Source organism: Neovison vison, chromosome 1 (genome assembly GCF_020171115.1).
Source record: "Neovison vison isolate M4711 chromosome 1, ASM_NN_V1, whole genome shotgun sequence".
NCBI lineage: Eukaryota > Metazoa > Chordata > Mammalia > Carnivora > Mustelidae > Neogale > Neogale vison.
This window is the reverse complement of record NC_058091.1, coordinates 78,844,402-78,856,749: the sequence shown is the minus strand read 5'-3', so window position 1 is coordinate 78,856,749 and position 12,348 is coordinate 78,844,402. Positions and strand designations below refer to the sequence as shown.

The 12,348-nt window shown below is 37.4% G+C and overlaps 1 pseudogene; it reads right to left on the bottom strand.

The window, feature by feature from the left end:
- Positions 1-717: 717 nt before the first annotated feature.
- LOC122900402 lies at positions 718-5,172 on the bottom strand (annotated as a pseudogene).
- Between the last annotated feature and the right edge of the window lie 7,176 nt (positions 5,173-12,348).

The window sequence follows — 12,348 nt, the reverse complement described above, 5'->3', positions numbered from 1 at the left end:
AGGATCTTAGACTTAGAAAGAACTTGGGCCTAATTTAGTCAAAATCTCCACCTATACATTGTTAACAATTATAATAATAAGAATTAAATGATTGACATGTACTATGTATCATCTTTACAATACTCAAGGTTAATATTATTCAATTTTATATATGAGTAGATGCAGCTGAGAGAACTAAACAACTTCTCCAAGATGACCTGGGTAGGAGTCACTAAGCCTGCATTTGAATTCAATATTATTTGAATCCAAAGTCCATTGTCTATCAGTTAGATGGTGTTTCTTCAACATAGCCCCTAAATTCTTGGACATTTTTTGGAAATGTAGAATTTTGGTGATGCAGAGACCATTACGTGGCAATTGTATATATTTTTTAATGTCATTGTTAGAAAGAACTTCCATACTGAGTCAGATTTTATCATGTGTTTTGCCCTTTATAGCCACATTTTAACATGTCAGTTCTTCAAACACTTGAAGCTAGCCATTTTTTTGGTATTGTTGACTTATTTTCTTTGTTGAATTAAAATTATACCATGTATCAAATAATAATGTGTATACAGAAGGATTTAATGCATCCTGATACATCTAATTATCTTTGAAAAGTCAGGATGCAAGTTATGATTATGAACATAAAATTTATATTAAAATATTCTACATAAGTGATTTATTTGGCTGTTTTAGTTCAAAGTCATTGAGAATCTAATGATTACTCTCCTTCATTTATGGTTCTTCAAAATCACTTGGCCAAATATATGTAATAGGAAATGAAATTTCATTTGTATATAATTTCCATTTGCCCTGTTTTGGTTGAGACACATTTTCTTGACTTCTATATTTGAGAACACTGAGGAGTTCATTGTTTCAATTATTTTCTTTGCTTTTGGTTGAAGAATTATTGGAAAATGTTCTAAGAAGTCTCCGAATTTCTGTAGCATTCTTTCTTTTTATTTAGAGGCCTAATTTACACTAACTATGGATGCTTGACTCCATAAAGAAGATGACAGATGTGTGCAAGCCTTTTGCTCCTTCTTGACAGAAGAATTTCTATGCTCAAAAATAGGGGATTTCAAATTAGTTCTGGATATAGCATTTTTCTTATTTTCACTTTTCACCCAGTCCTGGCAGAGAGCCTCTGGTGTATGGTTAATGCTATTTCTGCTCTTCACCATCTTGGAAATATACTACTTTACTCCATTTCATTAGTCTTCCTCTTCTGGATGTTGGAAAACGTAATCATCTGTCACTGGTGAAATACAAGCAGGATGTTTCACTATCATGTTGTTTGGCTATAAAGGTGTAAATTGAATCTCTAACTCAGGTTTTGGAAATTGAATAGTTTGATTATCTTCTGTTGAAACTTCACAAGAGTCAAGGACTACAGAACCTTCTTCTACTTCATTCATAGAACTTCAAAACATGTTTGAGGTTCAGTTTTAACTCTGACAGGATCTATTGAACTCAAATGTCTATCCACAGTTTGTTCTTCTGTATCAGAAGTTTCCGATGTAATCTTTTTTAATTTTACAGTTACATTATTTTTCTGTATGTTACTGGAGATCAGTACCTTTAGGTGTATTTCTAAAGCTGCAACAAGTTGATCTCATTCTTTTCATCATTTTTGAAGTTTACTATCTTTCTTTGTCAGTTGTGCTTTAAGTATTTCCAATTCATTTGTTGCTTTAAACAATGCTCTCTGTCTTCAGCATATTTTTTCATCTGTTTTGTAGATTTTCAGCTTCTTTTGCTTTGGAAAGCTAGCAATTTGATCCAAAGTATTTCCTTTTTTTTTTTTTTTAATGTCTTGCCATACAAACAATTTTCAGATACCCTCCCTCTTGATTGTTTTTACTCATGCTCTTTGGCTAGCTATCATTCGTAAGTTCCAGCAACTGTTTCAAAAGTTTGACTCTAGTATTATCTGCCCAGACAACAACAGAATGCCCTTCTTTCTTGCTCTAGAAACTAGGGTCTCTAAATACAGTCTAAGATTTACTAGCTTTTAAATGTAGTCTCATACCTCCCTTTACAGATTCTTTTGTAAGAACTATTCTTTCATCATTGTGTCATATGGTTAATATTTATAGGTCTTTGCACTTACCCACATTAAAATTTAAATTATTACTTTTAACCAAATGGTAAAGTCTATCAAGATATTTAATATTATATGTTCTATCTTTTTCAATGCACAATTTCAGTAAGTGCAATTTTGGCTAATTTGTATGGAGTTTAATTTTAGACATTGAATATGAAACAGTGGAGCAACATACTAACAGAAAAACAGTGAAAGTGATGGAAAAGAAATAGTGTTTTAGGAATAATTTGTACTGAAGACTTAGTCATAATCATTAGGGGTGACATAACTATGAGAAAGACCATAAACACTGAGAATATAAAGGACTGATCTTGGGGAAACAATTGCATTTAAACATGGGAAGAGCCCACTTCAGGAAGGAAAGAGAAAGAGCAAATTCTTTAAGGGTGGGAATCAGCACTGATCTGCAACATGGTAAGGCTTCACTGACCATTTTTAGAAATGGAATTAGTACAAGAGGCCAAGAAGGAGGAGTTAGAGAAGAAAGAAAAGAAAAAAATAAATAGTACAGCATTATACAAGAGTACCATCACACTGACGAAAGTGTAGCCAGATCAAAGAGAATGGGAAGTGAGAAGAGACTACTAGATTCGGCAGTCATAAAAATGGTCCCCAGTGATACCAGCGCTTGTAGTTCTGGCCAAACGTTTGGGACAGAAGTCAGATGGTGAGGTGTGAAGCAGTGGCTTGGTGATGAGAATGCAGATGTGGAGTACAGATTACTTTTTCTAGTGGTGCTTTCACAGAGGTATAGGGTGGTGGTTCTACTGAACAGGTAGAACCCAGTGTTTTTGTAGTTAGAGAAGGTTCACCGGCAGAGGACAGATAATCCTGGGAAAAGAGGGAATAATTAAAAGCACATGATCTTGGGTAAAGCAACCAGGATTTTATAAAGAACTGAGCAGAGTTTATGCATTTTGTTAAGAAAGAGGAAACTGAGTCACCAGGGAAAGTAAGTAGGCTGGGTTATGATTCTGTGTAACACTGATCAAGTTTATATCAGAGAGGTACAGGAGTGATTAAACTCAGTTCAGGAGGACTTCTGTAGCTCAATAGTAAAGCAGTAAGGATGAGAGTGTAGATGGTTGGCTTAAGGCATGTTGAAATTGCACTGGGGAACATGTTAATTTCCTCGGGCTGTCATGACAAAGTATCACAGACTGGAGGGCGGAAACAACAGACGTTGATTTTCTCACAGGCTGGAGGCAGGAAGTCCAAGATCATGGTCTTGCTGAGGTCTCATTTCTTGCATTATAGATGGTTGTCTTTTCTGTCTTTCTATGATTTTTTCCCATCTATGCTTGTCTGCTTCCTAATCCAGTCTCCTTATAAAGACACTAGTCATTCTGCATTAGTGCCACCCCGCTCCATAACCTCATTTTACTTTAATACCTCTTTAAAGGCCCTATCTCCAAGTAGAGTGATATTTTGAGATACTAGGGGTTATGACTTCAACATATGAATTTTGGGATGGGGAAGAGGAGTAGAGGGATGCAATTCAGCTTATAACAGGAAAATGTAATGAACAACAAATAAAAGAATCCCATGTATTTCCTTATAGTTAAATATGTTGTAACTGGTAGAACTTCTTGAAATTCCGTGTGTGGTAAGCAGAATTATGGCCCACAAAGATGCCTATATCATAATACCTGGAAATGGAAATATGTTACTTTATACAACAAAAAGAATTTTCAGATGTGATTTAGTTAAGAATTCTGAGATGACAAGATTATTTTAGATAAACCACATGGGCCTAATGTAATCCCATTGGCCCTTAAAAGTGGAGAACTTCTCCCCACTGTGTTTAGGACTAAAGGGGCATGTGATTCTGGAGTAAGGTCAGAGATACAAAACTGTTGGCTCTGAAGATGAAGGGAGGAAGCCAGAAGCCAAGAAATGCAGGTTCTAGAAGCTAAAAGAAGCAAAGAAATAGATGATCTCATAGAGCCTTGAGAAGGAAAGCAGCCTTTCAACACCCTGATTTTAGCCCAGTGAGATCTGTGTCGATACTTCTGACCGTCAGAACTATAACAGAAGACATTCATTTTAAGTCACTAAGTTTGTGGTGCTTTCTTACAACAGAAATGAAAAAGTACCATGGTGAAGGTCTGTTTAAAAGACTGATTCAGTAGGTCTGGAATGGGGCCTAGAAATATGCAATACTGAGCAGTTCCCAGGGCCTGCCAGTGCTGCTAGACTGGGGAGCACACTTCGAGTAGTAAGGCTTCGGAGATCATCAGATCTCTTCATGGGATCTGCTCATCTCAGAGATAAAGGCATTGAAGATTAAGAACTTACGGATACTGGCTGATCTGTCTCCAACTCTCAGCTCACTACACCGTAATAGTACTTAAAAAAAAAAAAAAAAGAAAAGAAAAGAAAAAAAGAAAAAGGAGCCCATCAGAGAAGAGCAGGCAAGATGCCAGAATTAGGAAAATTTGGCTCCACCACCTTCGTGTGTTTATGGTGCCTATGAAGTGTCCTAGTTGACATTAAGCTGATACAAATTGTTAATTAGCAACACCTTCATAAACTAACAGCTGTTTGCTATGTGCTACAGGATTATAGCCCTCTTGGGTCCCAGGAGTATCTAACATCCTCGGTGTCAGCAAGTTCAAGAGAAAAATTTCAGGGCATTTTGTTGTGACAATTTAGCAGGAGGTGCCTCAAAAGCTGTAGATCATCTGTAAACTCAGAACTGTGAACATGGAGGGAGTATTTCCAGTGACCTGAAGGGCGTATTCTGTGTTTATCTTGTTGCCCCCGGCACTCTGTAATTACGTGAGAGCAGAACAGAAAGCCCGCTGATCTTCTGGCAAAAGGCTTTGAAGAAAACTGTAAGGCTTATTAAAGAAGATAAAGAGCTGGCAGACTGGACGAACAGCCAAGGTGAAAATCAGAGAGGAAAAGATTCTAAGAATGTGGCAGGGACTTGTAAGGAGAGGCTCCTGAGCAGAACACGACCAGGAGGAATGAGGAGACACTGCAACCCAAGTTATGCGGCAACCTCCTACTCTGTGGAACAGAGAGGAAGTTTCACAGGCACCAGAGCGAGGGTTCGCAAACAGCTTCATACTGAGCATCACGCGGGCTACCTGCTAAAGCACACGCCTCCGATCCCACCCCAGAGGTTCTTTTCAACTTTTTATAATGGAAAATTCAAACATAACAGAAGTAGGGGGTGTAGGATGGCTCACCCGCCCATCCTCACCACACAGCCCACCTTCCTTCATTTATTCCACTGGCTTCATGTCTTCCCTTCCCATCTTTCCTTCTCCACTGGACTATATTGAAGATGACCCCAGGCATCAGGGAAACGCATTTCAGGTAGAGAGAAGAGTTAGCACGAAATCCCAGGGCAGAGGGTGCTGCTGTGTTTTAGCAACACTGAGGAGGTCTGTGTAGGTGGGATGGAGGGAATGAGGGGGCAGCTGATAGGGGAAGAGATCAGACATAACAGGACAAACAGAAGTGATAGACACACTGTGCAGATTCTTGCAGCTCATTGCAACAGTTTTGGCTTTTACTCTGGAAACTTTAGAGCAGAAGGGACTAGCAATTATGGAAGGCTAAAACTGAAAAGGCAAAGGGGATAAAACAGTATTACTGGAGCCCACAGGAACTGCCTGGTAGCAGCTATAGTCCTAAGGAGTCAAGAATGCAGCTATAGCCAAGAACTTCTTTCCAAATTTGTGAGACAGTAGGAGAATTATTATTCTGATCCCCATGGTAATAGGAATCAGTGTTTCTGATGAATAGAGAAATTAGGAAAATTTCTCATCTCTGCCTCTTGATTCAGTGATAGGTGAAGTCTTCACTGGCAGAGGGCTGTCCTAGCTTCCAGTTACCTGGAGCATGACTACCTTCCTTACTAGAAGCATTTCTCCCTTGCTAACTAGGTCCTTCAAATCACCAAGTCCAAGGCTGTGGGGGCAGACACCATAAATCCCTTGGGTGCGTTATTAAGTGTAATAATGAGAGAGATCCCTTCCATTCCCACTCACTGGCTCTTGAACCTATATAATCTGGTAATGGAGGGAATGGCATTACTTAGTTCCAGTTTCACCAATGCAGTAAGGCACTCATTTTTTCTTGGCTCCTATTCTATAGGAGACTGGGCAGAAATTTGGAGAGAAAGGGGTAGAATATGGTTCTTGGTTTGGTTCCTGTGACCTGTTACGCTTATCACTCTCTGTGATTAAGGTTAAGTATGCATATGGTGTTTTCCCTTAAAAAAGGAAAACAGAAAATTTCAGGGCAATCCAGTTTCTATCTTCATGAGGCTGTTTCCTGAAAAGCCCACTTTCCTTGTGTGTTTTGGTTAACAGTTTAGCCTTTTCTGTTAAAAAGGCTCTGAAATGAGTCAGAGCCTGGCATTAATTAAATTAACCTAAAGGCCACACTGTACTCCAGGCCAGAGGTTTTCCATCAGAAGAATTTTGTTCTCTAGGGACTATTTGGCGATATGTAGAGACATTTTTAGTAGTCACAACTGGGGGATGGGGGAAGATAGAGCTGCAAACATCTAGTGGCTACAGGCCAGGGATCCTGCTAAACATTTTACAATGCATGGGGCATTCCCTGAAAAAGAATTATCTGCTCAAAATGTCAATAGCACTGAGGATGAGAAAACCTTCCCTAGGCTGAAGAATTCACCATTTATTTGATTTCTTTTTTTAAACTTTGCCTAGTCATGTTGTCCAATATAATTCATCTGAGACTAGGCAATGAGCCTCAACGATAGAATAAAATTTATGTAAGTAAGATAATGCCAACAATATACATCTGCTTTGAGTTTGAACACTATAACTCCTCCTATTACTGTATTTTCAGGGAGAAACTGAAGACCCAAATTAAATCCTTTAATCATTTATAGTCAAACTTTCAGAAATTAAAGGTCATGGTATTTTTTTGCTCTGCTTCTGCCAGAGAAGTCTCAGTCAGATGCACGTGTACGTTTGGAGTCTTTTTTTGTGGCTGAAACCTCAAGCATCCTTCATTGAGTATATAGTTCTTTTTGTTCATTAGCTGAAATTAGTTGCATTAATCTACCTCACACTCCCCATGTGCTCTCTTTGTAAATGCTCTGGGCAGCTAATAGAGCCCATAAGCCTATCACAGTTGCAGCCCAACACCCTTACACATCAGCAAATCTCCAGTATCCAAATAATGGCAAAGTAGTCTTTAGTCTCTAAGCGTTCTTAGAGACATCCAAGGATTCCCAGTGGACACAACCACTAGTTTCTAAGTGAAAGCAAGTTTATAAACTGAAAAAATCTTTTTTATTTCATTCTTAGCACTTGTTTCTGGTTAGTTATGCCAGTTGTCCAAAACCTTCCACCTGTGACTTGAAATTTGATAGGGAAGCACTTCCCATGAAGATGCTTACTATGACCGTGTATTTGTCATGAGGAAACAAGTCCCTGATCCAACTGCCATCTATTTTAGAGTGGTCTGTGAGAAGAGGCACCTGGGTGGCTCCATTGGTGAAGCATCCAACTCTTGATTTCAGCTCAAGTCATGATCTTAGGGTTGTAGGAACAAGCCTGAGTCAGGCTCTGCCCTGAGTGCACAGTCTGCTTGGGATTCTCTCTCTCTGCCCCTCTTCTGACTCATGCTCTCTCTAAATGAATGAATGAATGAATGATTGAATGAATGATTAAATGACTGAATAAATAAATAAATAACATCTTTTGAGTGATCTGTGAGGACAGTTAGACTCACCAAGGAAACTGGGTGCCATCCTGACCCACCAGACTCTTATTTGAGGTTCCTTCTTCAATCTTGCACATTTAAAAGTTTTCATTTCCGGTTCTTCTTTCAAGTCTTGTATCCCTGGCCTTCCTGAATCAAAGATTCAAGTGTGTGGTGGCACAGTGTCCACACTGTCTGTGGAGCAGATAGCCACCTCTCCTCTGTACCACATTTCCTACGCAGGCGTTCTCCATGTCACACTCACCTCTAGTTTCTGTATGTCTCCTTGCCATCTGCTGCTATCACCGACATGTCTGGAAATCCTTGGTCTTCTGTTGCACACCTTCCCAGACAGGCTTCCCTTGCAGCACCTGCCAATACACAAAGTATTTTTGTCTCTGCGGTGCCAAACGCATCATCTGCATTTTGTGATGAGTTTCTTTCCTTTTATATTTCAACATTTGACATTTTTTTTCCAGAAACTTGATATTATATTTGTTCTTAATTCATAAATATTATTATATTACTTTTTGGAGTGTTTTGATTCTGAAAAAACTTTGTAAATCTTTGCTTATGAGTTTTCTAATGCCTGTATTTTATCTCTTTTTGTCTTTAGTGCAAATGATACATTTTGACAAGCCCTTGATATAAAATCTTATTTTGTTGGCTTAGAACATATATGAAAATTTTCAGCTTGTTAAGGCTCAGATTTCTCTGTTATTGTGTTCTCTCAGCTCTGTCTCCCCTGGGATATTGCAGATATGCCATTTAAAAGTATAAGCTAAAAACAAGATTAATGTTGGTTGGGGCAGTGTTCTGAATGTCAGATTAAATTCATCGCACGAATTTATTGGAATTAACCCTTACCATGGACACATGATAAGAGGGATACAAATAAGGAAAGGTCAAGAGTGACATTTGTTGTAACTAATATTTTCTAGGAACAGTACTACCTTGTTGTTTTGGCATATTTGTGTAGGTAGAGGAAGGCATAGCAATTAAAATAGGAATAGAGAATTGTATAGTTATTTTTAATACTATCCATATTATTTTAGTGTCCCTCTGAAAACGATTAGTGAGAATCTCTTATGTTTCTCTTTATTCAACAACTTCTTGGGTCTTCTGAATATCTCTTGATTTGGGAGCAATGTTCACTGTTAAGACAGTAGGGCATGGGTAATCTACTGAGGATGAGATCATTTTATAAATGCCCTCTTTAAGGTCTGATTTGGTTGTCTTTATTTTTTCCTTCTTTTCTAGTAGAATACATATTGTTATTTGCTTAAAATTCTCACTCAAGTAAATAACATATGAAAGATGTATCATGCTTTATAGTTAGGTATACTCATATATACGATATATGAGAAGATATTTTTATATATGAGAAGATACTTTTAACAAAATAAAAAAGAGAACAGTTTTCATTGTAAAACTCAAGAGGTAGACATCTCCTTGCAACTCTTACAAAAATAACTTTCAATCAGCATGAAATAAATCATGCTTTCATAATAAAGTATACGATTCTTGCCAAAATAAGTATTTTAGTTTACCTAAACTTCTCCTTTATAAATACATATGTTTTTCTGAGTCTTTTTAATATATGGAAAATAACTAAACCTCTTTTCTTTTTAGAACCTCCTAATAGGGTCTAAAATGTTTCTTTTCTAGCATATTCTTTTGTATTATGACTCTCTCACTCTTTCTCTCTCTCTCTCTCTTTTTAACTAATTTGAGTGTATGAGCCAATAAATGCTTAATTAAATGTAAGGACATTTGAATTGCTACAGTTCTAGAGATTTTGTTAAGTAGAGATTTTTCTAGCTTAAGCTAATGAAACAAGGACAAATTGAATTTTTTTCAGAAAAACAGGAAAAAAAACAACACAAGTGACAAAGTAATTATACCATAACACACACACACACACACACAGACCACACCCCTCCACACAACTAAAACTTTTGTTAATGGATCTTCCACTGATCTTATCCTGCAGTTATGTTTTGAGAATCTCTTGTACAAGAATATCTATTTGTTTGCGTTTTTTACAGTGCTAAAAAAAAGTATTTAATGGAGAGAAAAATTGCTACTAAAAACCAATTCTAAATGAGACATGAACTAAAACTCTTTTAATTAGGGTATGCTTGAAACTTTCATATCTCCCCCAACATCAGTCAGTGTGAGAGCTCCAAAGCCTCATAGCTGGGCTCAGGAAATTAGAAGAATGACCACAAATAAATAAATGATTTATGATTTAAGCAAGTTTTAAAATGTTTTTAATTGTTGAGACAATAATAGATATAGGTAATTTAAAATTTATAGGCGCTTGTGATATAACTTATAGGTGCTTGTGGTACTGGACAGAGATGAGGGTTTATGGAAATTTCACTGCAAGCGGTGCTGGATTGCATCCTGAGACTCTGAAGGTCCCACTAATACTGTCCGCTGGAGGGGGTCTGGAGTCAAGAGTCAAGTCCTCATTCCAGCCAAAGGTTCAATCTGGAGAGACTGGGCCCAGAAAAAGCAACTGGCCATGGCAGAACAGGGTGAATTAAAGGCATGTAGCGCAAACAAGGGGCTCCTGGCAGTATTCTATGAGACTTAGCTGTTGGTGTTTTATGACAAGTGACTCCCCTTTGGTGATGAGGAAGCCAGTTGTTAAGATACTGTGATGATTCCTTATAAACCCAAGTTTGCAATATAGCATGTTCTGTTTTATCTGTATAGTATTTACCCATAGAATGATTTAAAAGAAATTTGCATTAGTTGCCAACACTTAGCACCAAACATAATTTTACTACATATGTCGACTTAGAGCATTTCTGAAAACATCAGAAGTCTAGCATTATGCACCTGGCTGCCATACACAGTGTGGACCAGGGGCACTACTCTTGCAATGGGCGTGCACCCTTCAATCTGCACAGTCCCTGCCAGTCTCCACTGTCCTAAGCCCATGGATGGGAGGCAGTTGCCTTTTACCATCATACTCATTTTGTTGTTTTGCTTACAGTAGAATTAAGGCAAAACTGAGATATTTCTTTTCTTTTTTAAAAGATTTTATTTATTTATTTATTTGATGCAGGGGGAGAGAGAGTGAGAGTGTACAAGTAGGGGGAGCAGCAGATAGAGGGGAGGGAGAAGCAGGCTCCTGCTGAGAAGGGAGCCCAACGTGGAACTCCATCCCAGGACCCTGAGATCATGACCTGAGCCAAAGGCAGATGCTTAACCAACTGAGCCACCCAGGCTCTCAAAACTGAGATATTTCTTAAATCCATTCTGTAGTTCTTTATTTCAGATTTTTTTTTTAAATTTTAAAAGTCTTGTATTATAAAACATTTCAAAAATGTAGGAAAGTGGACAGTATAATTAAATAATACTCCATGACCCTATTTCAAGGCTTTAACTGTCATTACTTAAGTCCAATCTTGTTTCATCTATATCTGCCACCCACTTCCCTCCACTGTGTTATTAAAAAAAAAAAAAAAATCCATGACCCCCTATCATTTTCTCTGTTTTTTAGCACATAACAATAAAATATAGGAACACTTATATAAGATAATCAAGTAATCATAGTATTAGTCACACAGAAACTTTAGCAGTAAACATTCTTATATAAATTATCCAGTGTGTTAAAATTTCCAATTGACACACTTTGTTTAAATCAGGATTAAAATAAGGTTTACATGAGGTAATCGATTGCTATCTTTAAAATAATTTCTAATTTATAGCCTCTCCCATCTCCATATCTGTTTTTCTCTCTCTCAATCCCTCTTCCTCTGTCTCATTCTTCTATTTTTTGTTCAATAAACCTAGTTGATTGTTTTGTAATATTTGTCACAGAAATTTGCTGATTTACTATGATAAAATTTAGCATGTTCCTCTATTGTCTGTATTTCTTGTAAACTGGCTTAAATTTTTTTGGAAATACGGGAACCTGGGTTGCTCGGTGGTTTAAAGCCTCTGTCTTCAGCTCAGGTCATGATCCCAGGGTCCTGGGATGGAGCCCCATATCGGGCTCTCTGCTCAGCGGTGAGCCTGCTTCCTCCTCTCTCTCTGTCTGCCTCTCTGCCTACTGGTGATCTCTGTCTGTCAAATAAATAAAATCTTAAAAATATATATATTTTTTGGAAATAATATTTCATCAGTAGTGGTATATTCTATCAAGAGGCACAAAATCTCAGGTTCTCTCTCTCATTGGTATGTGTTCAGTGCCAGGACCCATCAATTCAATAAAGATTGCAAAATGTTGATAGTCTAATTAAACTATTCTGTTTTCATTCAATACATGAAATCCCTCTAATAAGAAAAACATCTTCTTGTCTATTATTTGTTTATGTAGTGGTACAGTTCTTACAGGAAAGGCTGAATAAATGCTTGATTCTTTTCCTCTATTTATGAGTTTCTCAAAATAATTAGCACCCCCCTTTGAGACTGATTTATAGTATTTAGTATTATGAGCTCATGTAATTAAACATACTTCTTATGTTTCAATCCGTAGAGGTTATTGTTTTTACTAAGGTTTATAATTTTTTGTCTGTTGCTTAATTTGACTTCACCCTAGTGAACTT